The sequence below is a fragment of the Convolutriloba macropyga genome, chromosome 10, assembly GCF_964194025.1.
Source record: "Convolutriloba macropyga chromosome 10, txConMacr16.3, whole genome shotgun sequence".
Classification (NCBI taxonomy): domain Eukaryota; kingdom Metazoa; phylum Xenacoelomorpha; order Acoela; family Convolutidae; genus Convolutriloba; species Convolutriloba macropyga.
In genome coordinates, this window is record NC_134477.1 from 16,038,010 (window position 1) to 16,053,953 (window position 15,944).

General features: G+C 39.0%; 3 protein-coding genes across 5 annotated transcripts in view; all 3 read right to left on the reverse strand.

The window, feature by feature from the left end:
• The window catches only part of LOC142348749 (putative peptidylglycine alpha-hydroxylating monooxygenase 1), a 65,728-nt gene extending 64,868 nt beyond the window's left edge, over positions 1-860 (reverse strand). The window contains exon 1 of the mRNA XM_075400233.1: positions 729-860. The gene's annotated coding sequence lies outside the window, so the exon portion shown is untranslated. The remainder of the gene's footprint in view (positions 1-728) is intronic.
• Positions 1-15,944, reverse strand: part of LOC142348751 (target of EGR1 protein 1-like) — a 588,447-nt gene that overhangs the window by 453,215 nt on the left and 119,288 nt on the right. The gene's annotated exons all lie outside the window — the stretch shown is intronic.
• LOC142348750 (UDP-glucose 6-dehydrogenase-like) overlaps positions 1-15,944 on the reverse strand; it is a 338,711-nt gene that overhangs the window by 203,484 nt on the left and 119,283 nt on the right. The window lies entirely within an intron of this gene.

Here is a 15,944-nt window from a genome sequence, read left to right on the forward strand (position 1 = left end):
TATCATTTTATGACAGTATTGTGAAATGTATGCATTGTTTTACCAAAAAAAATTAAAAATTAAAAGTCTTCTAATTCTAAAAATCATAAAAAGAAATCGATTTTTTTTTTAAAAATGACTTTCGCTACCTCGCCACTACTGCAGCTACGTGCACTTTTCATTGAATTTTGTTGTAAAAGAAGTTATTTAATTAAAGCTTTCAACGCAGTCATCTCAACTCTTACATTGTTTCATCAATAATTTGAGTCAATAGAAAATTGTGCTAACTAAGCGTTTAAACTTTGTAAGGGTTGCTATGTTTAGCTGATTACTATTTTTTCTCCGCATTCAACGCATTCAAGGCTAAAAACCGCAAATCTTACATCTTTTCACCGCATTCACACCAAATCTTACCTTTTTTTCAAGTAAATTTTAGCGTTGACACCTCGAAGATCGGAATCCGGCAAAATTGTTGCGTCAAAAAATACAGCTGCGCTTTGGGAATAATGTAGTTTTCCCTCGAACGTGGAGTCGAAGCAAAAACAGAAAGGTGTCTCAAATTATTTCTGATTATCGATGACAAATTTTTGGTTTTTCATGCTTGGGACCTCAAAATTCAAAATAAAGTGTCTTAACGGGGGGTCTCAAATACTGAGACGCATTTGCAGGTTTTACCAGAAAGATTCTTCAATACCCACCCGAAAAAGGAAGTCCAATCAAATTTTTGTGTAAATGATTTCTCTACTTACAATTGCACTGTTCAGCCGTATGTTAACACAATGTAATAAACCACCATGTTTTCCATAATGCAAAAATGAGAGCTTACAATTTATATAGACAGAAAATTACAAAGTTACAAAAGTTACGTTAAAAGGAGACCTATATATTAATCTGCTGACCTCGATTCTAGTGAAATTCTTTCCCGATTTCCCCATTCTCAAATGCCATGCAAGTTCTCATTTTATTGGAATTTGTTATTGTATATAGCCGACCAAAAAATCGCATTGATGGGGGTCATGGATCTTTCAAAGTGGCAATAGTTACCAAAAAAGCAATACTGCTCATGAAAGGAAAAACTATGAGAACTCGGCATGTTGTCACGATTTACGATGAAATGTTGGTAATTCAAGCTTATTGGTAAAATGATTCCTGTTTTGCAAATGATGCCATGTTTTAATTCGCTGGGGATGAACAACCTTTCGAATATACTAATGGCTTGAGTTTTTGCTCTCTGTATTAAATTTCAAAAGTTTTCCAACCCAATCAAAGACTTAAAAAAAGTGAATTAAGGACCAATTCCATTGTAGAAGTCTCCCCCATGCTATAAGTTTTTTTTATCTAGCTGCTCCAAAAAATACTTTCGTAATTGTCAAGTTTTGCGCTCAAATGCTCTCTGTATAAAGTTTCTAAAAAACATTTCAACCCAGTCACGTGCAATTATGTTTTCGAAAAGAATAAAATTTGAATCCAGCTAAATTTTACCCATAATTTCTTAGGTTTAAGGAAGGCTCAGAGACGGTTATCCCCTAAAAACGCTCAAAACGGTTTTCTCCTAAAAAGTAACGGTTAAAAACGTTGACTTCTTTGTTTTAAAAAACGCTTAAATACTTATGTCGAAAACGATCAAAAAGCTCAAGCCGTGCAAAAAACAAAAGGGCTTTAACAGTTTTTCACTGCAAATACCGATCAAAAAATCATTTCTTATTTTTTTGGGTATTACTTCAACCGGTGGGTGCTGGAGACACAAGAACCGATCCTCATCGATCAAGTTTTTTTGCTCAACCTCCTTCAAAATGCATTACGAAGGATGTTAGATTCCAATGAAAACTATAAGTCGCGTAGAATGCCGCAAGTTTAGCTGCTGTCCAATAAAGAGCACAATAATCAGAGTATAAGTGCTCACTTTTATTTAAAACTTTCGATAATTTTGCTGAAGATCAGGCTAACCCGATTATATTGATATGTCTTTTGGATGTCAATTGGATTGCCCACTCAGTTACAAGCACAGTGCATCATGGCAAGGCTCTGTTCAGAAGTGAATCATCGACTTCGTTGTTGTTGAAGCCATTTAAGAAGCTCTCCTTGCCAAAATAATGATGAATTTTTCCCTTTATTTCCAATTTTTATGATGACTGTTTTTCCAATACTGACAAAGAAAGATTTACACCGCCCAATTACACGGCCCAGTTCCAAATCTGTCCAAAAAATATGTTGACGGGATCCCAATACCGGATACAATACGGGATCTCTTATTGTATACAAGATCAATTTGATAGAGAAACAAATCAAACGTTCAGACTTCTATTCAGATCGAATTATCCTTACTGTCGGTTGTTCAGAAGTTGCCGACAATTTGTTCGAATTATATCAAAGATGAAATTGAAGTAAGCGTGTGAGTCTCGCGGGAGCTTTTAATGACCAACAAATTCTGCAAAATTTTAATGTTGTGGAAAAACATTTGTGTTACCAAGCAAGGAGTGGTTTCGAGTAATAGCATCTGAATCGTTCAATTGCTCTTTTTGGGTTCACTGATTTTATTTTCAACGTCTGCTCAACAAGAAACATTGGGATTGACAGAAAAACTCCAGTAATTGATCGGTTCCCGTTCAAGGTATACATTGAGTTCTTGTGGTTTCTGATCATATGCTATGCATTCGTACTCCTCCATATGCAGGTACTTCAGGTGCTTTTACTTGATTGACTTCAGACAACATTAAGTGTCAAACTTCCCAGTTATCTTTAAACACACCGGTCGTAGACTTAATTAAATGAACAAACAAAATAATAGTTTTTCATTTTTTGCGCTAGTTTTACTGTAAATACAAGCAATGTAGTCTTGTAAAACATTTTTAAAAAATGTTGAAGAAACAAGCCTTCAGTAGGTAGCTCGGCTATCATTGGAATCATCATTGAGCTCTGATTTTGCGTTAGATTAATCATTTGCCTTTTTTGATACGATTCATTAATACCACAATAATCAAGAATTAATGCTGAACAGATTTTCAGACATGTTTGTTACCCTCATGAGAATTGGTCCTGTTCTCGTTAAACTTATATAGTTCAACGAGGTGATGTTTCTTGTGCACTCTTGTTAGATGCATATGATTTCGCCACAAAAAACTAATTTTGGTTAATGAAAAAGATATATGAAACATTGATGCTTTTTGAAATTGTTTTTACAGTGTTCTTCTTTCCCCAATAGCTTCAAATTATTAGTTATTGAGGTCATCTTTTCTTCAATGCCGACTGCTATTGCTGCTGGATTTTTTATTCAACGCTCACTGCTTATTTGACATTTTTGAGCGACGGCTCAATTTGCAAAGTTTTTGACAATGTGCATTTAGCTTTTTTTTGCATTATGAAGTAGAGTATGTTTACTTTTAAGAAGCACAGAAGACTAGGTTGAGTTTCTCCTGTAATAAGCTTCCTGTGGGCTTAAACAGACCCGTAAATGTAGCCCGTTGTTTATTTTGAGTTCTTGATCTTTAATTATTCTGTTGCTAACGCTGAGTGGTCAATTCCGCTTACATGAAAGTTTCTACTATGAAAGTAGTATTGAAATCTTTTTTCAAGTAACTAAACCATGCATTAGGACACGAAACTCTATGTCTGCAATGAGAGCCATGTATAGTTCTGAATACTAATGTTTGCAAAAAATTTGCAAATCTTAACTGGGTTACTTTCAATATAGTTGTCTGAACCAGTATCCATTCTAGGGGACCAATTAACAACCGGCGTAATGGTTTCACTCAGAGTTATCTCAATAAAAGTGCTATGTTGGGTAAGTAAGCTTTTGATGGTCAGCATAGAATGCACATTGCCCTCCTTGTGATCTGAGATGGGTCAGCAAATACATGCAACTCAACTTTGGTCCTTTGGTGACAGAAGAATGATGGCGGAAGTATCTTCTGTAGAAGCTTGTTTCAGATACATAAACAAGTTGTTCATCCCATTTTAGTTACTCTGCTTATATAACCTGCTCAATTTTGATAATCGAATGGCGGCCATTTTGGCCCATGCTACGTTCAGTAGTCGTCTCATCTAAAAAAAAACTGACCGAAACAAATAACCCAGGCTGAGGTGCGCGACCCAAAGTGGATATGTCCAGACCGTCCCAGACTCAAAGTGCCTATGTCCAGACCGTCCCAGACGGAAAGTGGATATGTTCAGACTATCGTGCGTTCAAAACTTTTCGTGCGTTCTTCGTGCGTTCGAAGGCAAATATGTCCAGACCATCTCAGACCGAAACGGTATATGTCCAGACTTTCGTGCGCTCCAAATTGGGTCAAAAATTTTGAGTAATAGAGACCAAGTCTTCGGTATTAGGAGAATCTCAATTTCGTTGTCGATCCTTTCGCAAAACGGAAGATAATCTTCAAAGACAACTCACAGGAGCCCACGTCCAGATTGTTTCTCTCAATGTGACTCAGCTTCAACTTTTGTAGTTTCGCAAATGAGTTTTAGATTTCCCTGTTTTCCTGTATTCCAGAGATCAACCACTGTTTCATCCTACTCTTTTGTTGTGAGAGAAGAGGATTGAGCAGATTGAACACCTGGATAAATTCTTCTGGCGTTTTTAGAATTTTTTTTGCGAAATAGCTAATGGAAAACCTGTTTTGGATGGCTTTTGCAGCAAACGGAAGCTCATTTTCATATTGTGATGCCAATATGTTGGAGGGCGTAACTCATACAATTTGGCGAACTTTTTGCTCCAGTAAACTGACTTTGGTATTCGGATATTAGAAAAGTTTCAATTTTTGTAGATCCGAATGGAAATCAAGGCTTGCTAGTAATTTTTCGTTTAAGCACTTTTTTTAATAAGAAGCTTTGCGAACACGACAACATCTGTCTGGTTCGATGGGATTCAGTACTGAATAAAACACCAACCGAATTCGTTTTTTCAAATGTGCCTATCAGTCCTGATTGGTCTATCAAATTGAGATTTTTTTACCGTTTATGTCTAGTAAGTTCAGACACAAATTGTTTAGCCTCTGAGCTATAAGTTGCAGTGAACAGCGTTGTTCCAGCTGTTTAGAAGGTTGGTATCTGTATAACAGAAAGTTTTGCATATTTCAAGCCTCCAGAAGGTAATCTTTGTCGTACTGTCTGATATCCAATTTTCAATTGATAAGACATGCGAATGATCTATTCCCTTTTTCACTTTGTTACTGCCAACAACTGTTTTTCTAACTGAGATCAAACAACGTACAAGAGACCTCAAGGAACTACTTAATGTACTTGTCTTAGTTTGATTTTTTTAAAAAAATTTGTGTCATGAAAACTTTCGTTTTATGCACGTCATATGTTTTAGGCGAAACGTTGCGTTTCGAACTCCTCATGATCGATTCGAGCGATCGATGAGATCGTGGATGCATTACAAAGGAAAACAAAAAAAGTTATGACCCTTCTGACCACTCTTAATTGAGATTGGATCTTTCTGCAGAAAGCTTGTAAATTTCTAATTTTCGATCTGTTGTTGCTGTATAGTAATTGGTTGTATTTTCTTGGTACATCTATTCATAATGACTGCGTTGACTGCAATATTTGATTATTGTTAGTGCTTTTTACAGACATTTGCGACAAGGATTAAATTCTTGTTTTTGAATTATAGGTAGCTCCTAATTCTAAGAGTGCAACCAGGTGAAGAGTGATAGCTTTGCGTTAGCTTTGCTCGTCAACACTTGAACTTGCACTGAAGTTTCATGTTCTCGGTATTTTTTTCTATGTGCGCTTCTTTGATCTCCTTTTTTCCGATCAACCTTAAGCGCTGAAAACATACACGAAAGCCAATCTCCTGAATCACATTCCCGGCTCTGATCTGTATTAAAATTGCCATCTGTTTTTAGAATTGAAGGCCAAGTTTCTATTGTGAGGTGAAGTGTTACGGTTGATGGCAAATTACCCTCCTCCTTTTTGTATCGCCTCAAAACGTTAACGAAATTGCGAGTATCATTATTGGGTAAACAATCGAAGCGTGAAAGTTAGTTTTAACTGGCTGATGTTAACACAGCAAATAAGCACGGGCAATGAAAACCAAGCGTAGGCAAAAAAAACTTCCGATGAAGAAGCGTTTGCTAAAAATTGATAGAAAGAGTTCGAAGAATACAAGCCCAGCATGCAGACTTTGCTTTAAAATTTAACACCATTTTCAATTGAAAATTTCTTCTTGGTAAAAATAATTACGTCGATGCATAGTTGATGATGACAATAGTTAACCACTCCTAACATTTGATATTGTTGCAACCGAAGGCGCTTGGTTTAAGCGTTTGTAACCAACCACTGCTACAGGGTTCATCGTTTATAAAAGTGTTTTTGTTGGGATATGGACTTTCGCAAGCGGAAAAAAGGCGTTTTTAACTAAGTAAAAGAATTAATTTCTCAAAAAGTGAGAGAATAACAAAATGATGTTTTACAGAAGAATTTAGAGATTTACAGGAGAGATCCGATTATTAGATCAAGATGGTGATTTGAATTTGGGGATGAAAAAGGACTCAAAAATCAGCTGTATATATACCCATTATCAGTGTGAAAAAGTCAAGATAAAAAACTAATCTTAGCACCGTGATTTATAGTGGGGGTCGCAAAGGTTACCCAATATGGTTTGCTTCTGCAAATCAGTCGCAATGGGAACCATAAATGGAATGCATTTGGACTTTTCTAAGAATTCATTCACACTTCCGGAGATATCATCATCATTTAATACATGCTGGGAAGATTTTACATCAATTAATCTAACTCTAATAATAGTTATCTAGATTCACCAATGTGAACCGAATATTGATTCTCAGCACCATTTCTTGACGATTCATTTATATAATTTCTTTGATCAAAGTTATATTGCTTGTCTTTCTAATCTGGTAAGTCAAACTTTCTTTCTAATTCTCACTAAGTTTAAGACTATAGTTTGATCGATATTCTAACACCCCCACACAGACTTGAGCTGATTGCGTAGAGTCTGTTCCCATCAAAACTGCTCTGAATGTTTCCACTTTCGAAACGCGTAAGGACTTTGTGAAGATGTCCGCTGCCATTTTGTCTGTAGGAACGTAATGAATTGAAATAGTCCCATCCTCCGTTTTGTCCCGGATGAAGTGAAACTTTGTTTCGATGTGCTTGCTCCTTTTGTGCATGACTGGGTTTTGGCAGAGTCTGATACAACTTTGGTTGTCTTCTCCAATTGCTATTGGACGTTTCTGTTGGATGCCAAAATCCTCTAGAAGTTGTTTCAGGTAAAGTGCTTCCTGAACTGCTGCTGCCATGCCCTGATATTCTGCTTCTGATGAAGAAAGAGCAACTGTGGCCTGATTCTTGACACCCCAGCTGATTGCTGCGCCACGTCGGTTGAGCTTGAAGTAATAGCCCGTTGTTGATTTTCTGTCGTTCACGTCTCCAGACCAATCTGCATCACTTTCCCCCACTAAATCATAACTAGCCTCTTTTGTGTAAGTAAGTTTTAAACCTTTTGAACCTTGAAGATATCGCAGAAGTCGTTTTCCGCACATCCAGTGTTGATTGGTAGGTGCATTCATGTGTCTGGACAGAATGTTGACTGTGAACATGATGTCTGGCCTCGTCTGTTTGGCCAGATACAGAAGTGATCCAACCAAGCTTCTGTAGATCCTCTGGTCCACTTCTTCATCTCCGTTCTGTGCTGTCTGAAGTTTCAAATTCAAATCAGCTGGAGTTCTTGAGGGTTTGCATTGATCCATTTGAAACCGCTCAAGCATTGTTTCTATGTAGCGTCCTTGGTCGACTGTGACTTTGCCCTCTTCTCGTCTGATTCTTAGACCCAGAAACCAGTGTAGTCTCCCTCTGTCTTCCATGTGAAAGGTTGCTTCTAGTGCTTTCTTGACATCAGAGACCACTGTCACACTTCTTGATGCTACTATGATGTCGTCAACCCAGACCAAGATGAAGGTGTGATCCTCTGCCTCTGATCTTTCGAACAAGCAGTGATCGTTCCAGCTTCTGGTGAACCCCTGTCTCAGTAGGAAGTTTGCCCGCTCTTTGTAACAGTTGTTAGCAGCCTGTTTCAAACCATAAATTGATTTATTTAGTCGACATACTAACTTCTCCCCATCTGATCCGCGTTTTACAAACTCCTGTGGCTGTTCCAGATACACTTCTTCCTCGATTGGTGAGTGCAGGAGAGCAGTCTTGACATCAAATTGGTGCATCACATGGCCCTGCTTCGCTGATAGCTGAAGTAGAATCCTGAATGTTTCTGGCTTACAGGTAGGCGCAAAAGTCTCAAAGTAGTCCAGTCCTTCCACTTGTTTGAAGCCTTTTGCCACATAGCGCACTTTAAATTTGTCCACTTGACCACTGGGTCCCAATTTCACTTTGTAGACCCATTTGCCCGGTATGACGTCCCTGTCTGTGGGTGGTCTCACTAGGTTCCAAGTCTCGTTGTCTTGGAGTGCCTTGACCTCGTCCTTCATTGCCCGGTGCCACTGGTCCCAATCGTCACCTTGCTTGGCTTCGTAGACTGTTTTGGGTTCCACATAGTCGCCCACAGTCACAGCAAGATGGGTCCTGATTTCTCCAAAAAATTGCGGAACATTCCTTGCTCGTGTCCCTCGTCTGGGCTCTGCTCTGTCCGCGTGTTCCAGTGCATCTTCATTGAAGCCAACTGTCTCTAACTGTGAGAAGTCTTCTGTGTCACTGTCTTCCAGTGACTCTGAGTCTCTGTGACTCCCTCTTGTTGCAGTAGGTCCTTCATCTAGTGCTGTTTCTCCAACATCCGAGGCCTCTTGTCTCAGTGTTGTTTCTTGAGTATTCACGCTCCCTGCGTCATGCCACTCCTCCTTTATTTCAGTAGATGTGTCCTTTCGTTCTCTGTTGTCATCGTCTTGATGACCATCTTCTGGGTGCCAGATTCCCAGTTCCGACCCATCATCTAGTAGGTCAGCCGTTTCTTTGTTGTCAGGGATTGAGCCGACTTCAGACTCCTTGATGATCACATCTCGAACTGTCATCACCTTGCGTGTGCTGGGTATGTACACCAGGTTTCCGTTTTCTCCTTCAGTGTAACCCACAAACTTTCCTTCCAGTGCCTTGGGTTCAAGTTTGCTAACTTCTCTGTCCCTCTTCCTCATGAAGACTGTGCAACCAAAAATAGATAATTTACTAATTGAAAGCTTAGGTTTTATACCTCTCATCAGCTCTGCTGGGCATTTTTCTTCTCCTCGTCTCACAACCAAGTTTTTGATCCTTGCTGCGCGAAGAATTGCTGCTCCCCACATCATCTTGGGAAGTCCTGAGTCAATGAGCAAACATCTTGCCATCTTCAGCAGTGTCCTGTTGCACCTCTCAGCTAACCCATTCTGTTGTGGCGTCTCTGGTATGGTCTTTTCCTGTAGAATGCCTGCATCTAAGCGGTACGTCTTGAACTGCTCTGAGAGAAACTCCTTCGCATTGTATTGCCTCAGCTTCTTGGGCGTCACCACACTGAGAACAAATTTCTTCAGGCTGGCCAGTGCTTCACTCTTTGCCTTAAGCAGGTCCACAAACACAAACTTCGTGTACTGGTCTGCAAACACTAAGCAGAACTTGAACCCTGACAGTGACTCTACTCTGAAAAGTCCCATCACGTCTGTGAACACCCTCTCCAGCTTCTCTTCTGCTTGGGTCTCTGCCACTCTTGGTACTGGAGTCTTTGTGATCTTGGCCAATGCACACACATTGCATACATCATCGAGTTCCCCCACTGTCTCTGGTGCATTCCTGACCACATCCACTTAATTCAAATGACCCAATCGTCTGTGCCACTTCCTTGCACTGTCAAGTTTCACGATGTTGGAACTCATCTTGAATTCTAGAACGCTGCAGGGTAAGTAAAACAAATTATTTTCTTGTGTTAGTTTTACCCGAGTTCCCTTCTGGAGTTTCATGCAGCTGTTTCCTCTCTCGAAAGTGAAGCTATGTCCCCACTCCGTGGATCTTGAGACTGATAGGAGGTTTGAAGAATAGTCCGGCACACACAGAACATTTTTGAGTTCGCATTGGAATTCCCCTTTGTTTGAGGGTATACTGATCCTCACACAGCCTCTGCCCACCACTCTGGAAGCCTCTCCGTTGGGATTTCTGACCACTGATTGAATGGGCACAAAGTCCAAGAACGCATCGATGTTCGTCACTATGTGACCTGTACAACCACTGTCCACTAGCATGCCTGCTGTCTTCCACTGGGTAAGAGCTGCCCAGCATTCCTCGTCTGGTGTAGCCAATGTTGGACCCATTGCCACTGACTCATGTTTGCCTCCATCTCTTTGTCTCTTGCATGCCCTGTCTAGGTGACCCTTCTCACCGCACTTGCTGCATTGTGCTGTCTCCTTCTTCCTGCAGTCCTTGGCAAAGTGTCCAGGGATCCCACACACACACACAAAGCAGTTTCCTTTCTTGCATCCCTTCTTGAAGTCACGCTTCACTGCCAGTGCCACTGAACCACTTTGTCCCTTGTGTCTCTGAACCGTGCTCTCATGAAAGTTCTGCAGCCTTTTCCTCAACTCTGTGAAGTTCGTTGCCGGGTTGAAGCTTTCCTGTATAACAAAACTTTCATACCTCATTGGCAGACCATTGAGGACCAAGGCGTTGAAGAGGGTCTCTGAGACTGTTTCCCCTGCTTCTTGTAGCCATGTGAGCAACTCCTGTCCTCTGATGAAGAAGCTGTCCAAATCCTCAGAATCCTCGAGCTGCAGTCGAGCAAGCTGTGCCACTAAAGTCACCACTGTCGGTGTCTCCACACTCTGAAATCTCTCTTGCAAAAGCTTCCAAGCCTTTGCTCCATCTCCAATGCCATCATCTCCCACATAGTCATGTCTCATCAGCATGAGGGTTGTTGCATCTAGAGTCAGTGCCAGATGGCACCACACATTGTTCCGTTTCTCCTTGATGTCTGCAACTTCCTTCTCATATGCATCCTTCAGCACCTTGTGGTTCTTCTTCTCATCATTGGTTGCCTCATTGGCCAGTGGCGCAGGCTCATTGGGTTGCTCCTCTGTCCCCAGTAGTGATTTGTAGAGTCCCTTCGTCTGCATCATCGCCACAAATCTTGTGCTCCAGATTGGAAAGTCCTGTGCCTTTTCTGTGTAGGTCAGCAGCTTCACTGTCTGTTGATCCATTGAAGTTTGAGCAGGCAAAACAGTTGTGAAAAGAAAAGGTACTAAGCAGAAAAAGATTATGACTGTCAACAACAAATTAGTTTTGTTTTGGAAATTAATTTTATGACTTAGAAAATTGCTGGGCCCATAACCTGTTGGGATATGGACTTTCGCAAGCGGAAAAAAGGCGTTTTTAACTAAGTAAAAGAATTAATTTCTCAAAAAATGAGAGAATAACAAAATGATATTTTACAGAAGAATTTAGAGAGTTACAGGAGAGATCTGATTATTAGATCAAGATGGTGATTTGAATTTGGGGATGAAAAAGGACTCAAAAATCAGCTGTATATATACCCATTATCAGTGTGAAAAAGTCAAGATACAAAACTAATCTTAGCACCGTGATTTATAGTGGGGGTCGCAAGGGTTACCCAATATGGTTTGCTTCTGCAAATCAGTCGCAATGGGAACCATAAATGGAATGCATTTGCACTTTTCTAAGAGTTCATTCACACTTCCGGAGATATCATCATCATTTAATACATGCTGGGAAGATTTTACATCAATTAATCTAACTCTAATAATAGTTATCTAGATTCACCAATGTGAACCGAATATTGATTCTCAGCACCATTTCTTGACGATTCATTTATATAATTTCTTTGATCAAAGTCATATTGCTTGTCTTTCTAATCTGGTAAGTCAAACTGTCTTTCTAATTCTTACTAAGTTTAAGACTATAGTTTAATCGATATTCTAACAGTTTTTCACCTTGGTTAAATTGTAATACCTTCTCTGTCATGATCATTGCTCACTTGACTAATCGCAATAAAAATTGCCCGTATGTATGCCTTTTGGTTCAATTTTACAATGGTCTGAGTTTTGTTTGCAGGCCTTTTGCAGTTTGTCAGATCGGTGCCGCCAAGATGGCCTATCTCCTTCTTGTTTTTTAACCTTTTGATTGGAGGATCAAGCTTGTAGAATCCCAGCAGCATAATTGTTTGAATGTTATCCCTTTATTTCAAGTGAAGGCTTCGATATCGTTGATCTAAAGAGCTGATTGATTTTGACGACCAGACACAATAATTTTTTTGCACTTGCGTTTATGATGACCATAGATAGAATTTAATTCGTTGAAGAATACTCGTTGTCCTATTTTATGATTGCGAAATGGAATGCGTTTGCTCATTGAATTAGCTGGGCTCCAACACTTCCTGTTGCTCATTCAGCGCTGAAAATTTGTGTATATTTTGTATATTTCATTAATCAAGTATAAAAATGCTTTCTGATTAAAATACAGAATTGTGCAGCCTTGGTGCCAAGTCTGAACTGCAAGGATAACAGGAAGAAAATGATGCAGATTTATTACTGGGTTCATCCCATTTAATCTCGAGTCATAGTGTTTGTATGTAAAGCATACCTACTCTTGAGTCACAGTAAGCATATCACAACACACTAAAAAAGTTCAGGTAAATATACCTTAACGCTGTTAAGGTAAACCTTTGTTAAGGTAAAATTAAGTCAACAATTAACTTGAACATTAAGGGGGCTGTATTTTTGCCTGGGGAGGCTATAAGATGAAGACGATTAAGACTCGTCCATCTGGAAGAGCTAAAAAAATAGTTAGGCACGTAATTTTGGACACGCGTTTTTATGCAAATATGTGCCATGGTTTTAATTGAAGCGCGGATTGTTAAGTTTTGTCGCAGATCATGTTGCAACACGATGAAGAAAGAAATTGGAATGACTAAAGCTAAGCTTCAGTTGGTTTGGAATTAATATATTCCCATCGGTGTTTTTGGGGCCCTGCTACTTGAAGGGCGGCGTATTCTGATGATTTAGAGTTATCTTTAACCCTCATTGTATATCTTCGTTTTTTTGTCATTCCAGGTGACAGTTAGAAAATGAAATTGTCTTTGAATCATAATTTGAAAATTTCAGGCATCATTTGAAGATCAGTTCTCTATTAACCAGCGATTTTTTTTATATTTTAAACATAACGAAGGGTTGATTCTACCGCAGCAAAACTGCTAGGTGGGTGCGTAAAACACCTAGTAGAAGTCTATTTTATCAGAATAGACAACTAAAAAATTATTGTTTATGATTAGGGAACGAAACCTCAGTGACCTCAACGTGCCTTTTTTCCTCAATTCACAAACCTTCTTTACGAATTTTATAAAGTGAAAAACTTAACAAATAGGGCCTTTGAATTGAATTAATGCATGTTTGTACTGCTCACTTATTAATTTCCTTTCGTAGAAGTTCAAAGCAGTGATAAAAGTTTAGAGCAAAGTTTTCTTAGGAATCTAAATTTTAATATTGAGATAAATCCTTCCAAATTTTTGCGTTCAAAAATTGAAAATGGCGTTGATTTTGTCTTTCTGTGTGTTGTAATCAAATTGACATGAATAAATCAACCAATTGAACAACCTTAATTTCAAAGGGATACCTAGAATTTTTTGGGGATTACAAAATGCAAAAGGAGCAACCTTTTCAGAAGTGAAAATACCTGCTGCAATTTTTGTTCTTTTAGGTCGAACTTAACCTTATTTTGCATAACTTAGTTTTATATATCTGCAACATTAGATGAATTGAAACGGATATTTCTTAATCAGGAAAAAACGCGCTAACGAAATCGGAAAAGTACTACAAATGATTTTTATTAGAGTTACCTAAAAGTCCATTAATAAGAAATGTGAAGAAACCACTATTTTAAGTTTTGATAATTCTTCAGGAAAAGAAACCAAGGATGGTCAATAATTGACATTAATTTAAATGAATTGAAAAATAGTTTCAAGTTTGAGTCTATTTTAATTTTTATTTTTATCAAACCCCATTTCTTTTAAAAAAAGATATTTTGTGCGGTCAGTTCCCGCACCGCCCGCCAAGTGCATATCAGTACTGCCCATGTCTAAGTGCAAGTCTCAGTACTGATTCAGAGCTATGATCATAGCACATTTTAGTCTTTTCAGTCTTGTGCAAATCTTGGCCAAGACTTGGCAATTCTTAATCCAAACATTGGCAGTCACAAACAGGTTAGTACTAAAAAAATAATTCAAGAAAAATTTTTGATGCAACTTTTTCCAAATTAATTTGAAAAGCTTGGAATTATCAATGAAATTTTATCAGACCTATTTTACAGCTCTGAAATCGTGATCAATGTTATTTGGTACCTATATTGTTCTCATGTTGTCGGAAAGAGTAGTTTTGTGTATCAGAGTCTGAAGTTACTCAAAGCTTTTCGCTCCCCAGTTTGAGGCGCAAAACACAAGCCCCTTCTGACCAGATCAACCAGCAGCACACGGGTGTATACTGCAACACAGATTACAGGGTTGAATAGTTTATACCTGTACAATAGTCTGGTCAATGATCGCACAAATGTTCGACCAGAGAGCAATTCTGGCCATAGTGTAATCATAAGTGATGAACCCAACTATAGTTGAGGTGCCAGACGGAAGTGATCTCTGATCAGACCGTTCCAGCCCAAGCTAATGTCTGATCTGACCATACCAAATCGAAGTAACCTCTGATCAGACTGATGTGCGCTCGAAACCTCGTGTGCGCTGAAACTCCGCTCGAAGCTCTCTGATTAGACCTTCCCAGACGGAGGTGACCACTGATCAGGCCGAAATCAGACCAATGTCCAGACTATTCTGTGACCATGGCACAGAACAATTCCAGACCACAATGCAGACGATTGTGCGCTGGAACCAATTCCCAGACTTTGTAATTTTGGTCTAGAAACACACCGTGCGCGTTCGACTTGAGTCTGATCAGTAGTCAATTCCGACTGGCACATCAATCTAAGAACAACTTGAATGTTTTGAAGAGTTCAATTTGTGTTTGTACTGCTCAACAAAACCCTGAGAATTTACTCTCATTTTACTAAACTGATGTTGTATTTCATTAAAACATAAAATTTTTATGTTAATTTTGTTTCACTTAAAAATTATCACTTAAAAGTCACTCGAAGATATTTTTGGAAGTTTCTGCGCAAGTTGAAATAAAAGGCATCTATTACAGTCAATGAGAGCAGAGCTCGACCTGGACGAAATTATAAGAATCTTTCGAGATAACTATTAGTCATCAAGAACTCGCAAGATAGCCAGTAGTCTTACAAGATCTTACAAGATAACAATCTGTTTTGATTTCAATTGATTTCTGATCAGACCAACCAGGACGGAATTGATAGGTGATAAGAACTTCGTACGCTCGATATTTTATCGGCTCAAATCTAATCTGAAAGGAGATCATTTCGATTTGGAGATCTAAAATTAATTGTTTTAGAACTCCAGATCTAAAAGCTGCCCTGCTTTCCTGAGTTCTCCTTCTCGAAGAGAATTTTCGGTTGCAACAACAGGTATCTTAGTTTTAATGTTTGGGATCGCAACGAGAATTATTAAGACATCAGCACACAGTTCTTGCTGCCAATGTTGTTACTAAAGTTTCATTAACAACTCGGCTTCACATCGCAGTTTAATAAGTTCCCGAAGGCGGTAACCAAGTATGGTAATACTCATGAATACGCAGAATTCAGATAAAAATCATGACTCCTAAATTAGAAAGGTTTAAGAAGGGGTTCAACAACTGAACAAAAGTTGATAGCAATTAACTGGGAATAGTTGTATGACTGAACACATTGTTTTAACCGTGCACATTTAACATGACGTATATAGATTGATGTTTAGGTTTATCCCGAGAACAGCATCACCGACAAAGTTGCAATGTGATTCACGAAATCTGTGTTTTTGTTTACGTGACTATGAGAATAGCCAGGTTGAGCTGGCCAGACCAAAGTGACCTCTGATCCGACCATGTTCGAGCGCACACATATGAACGGAGCGCTCGAATTGCATGGTCTGG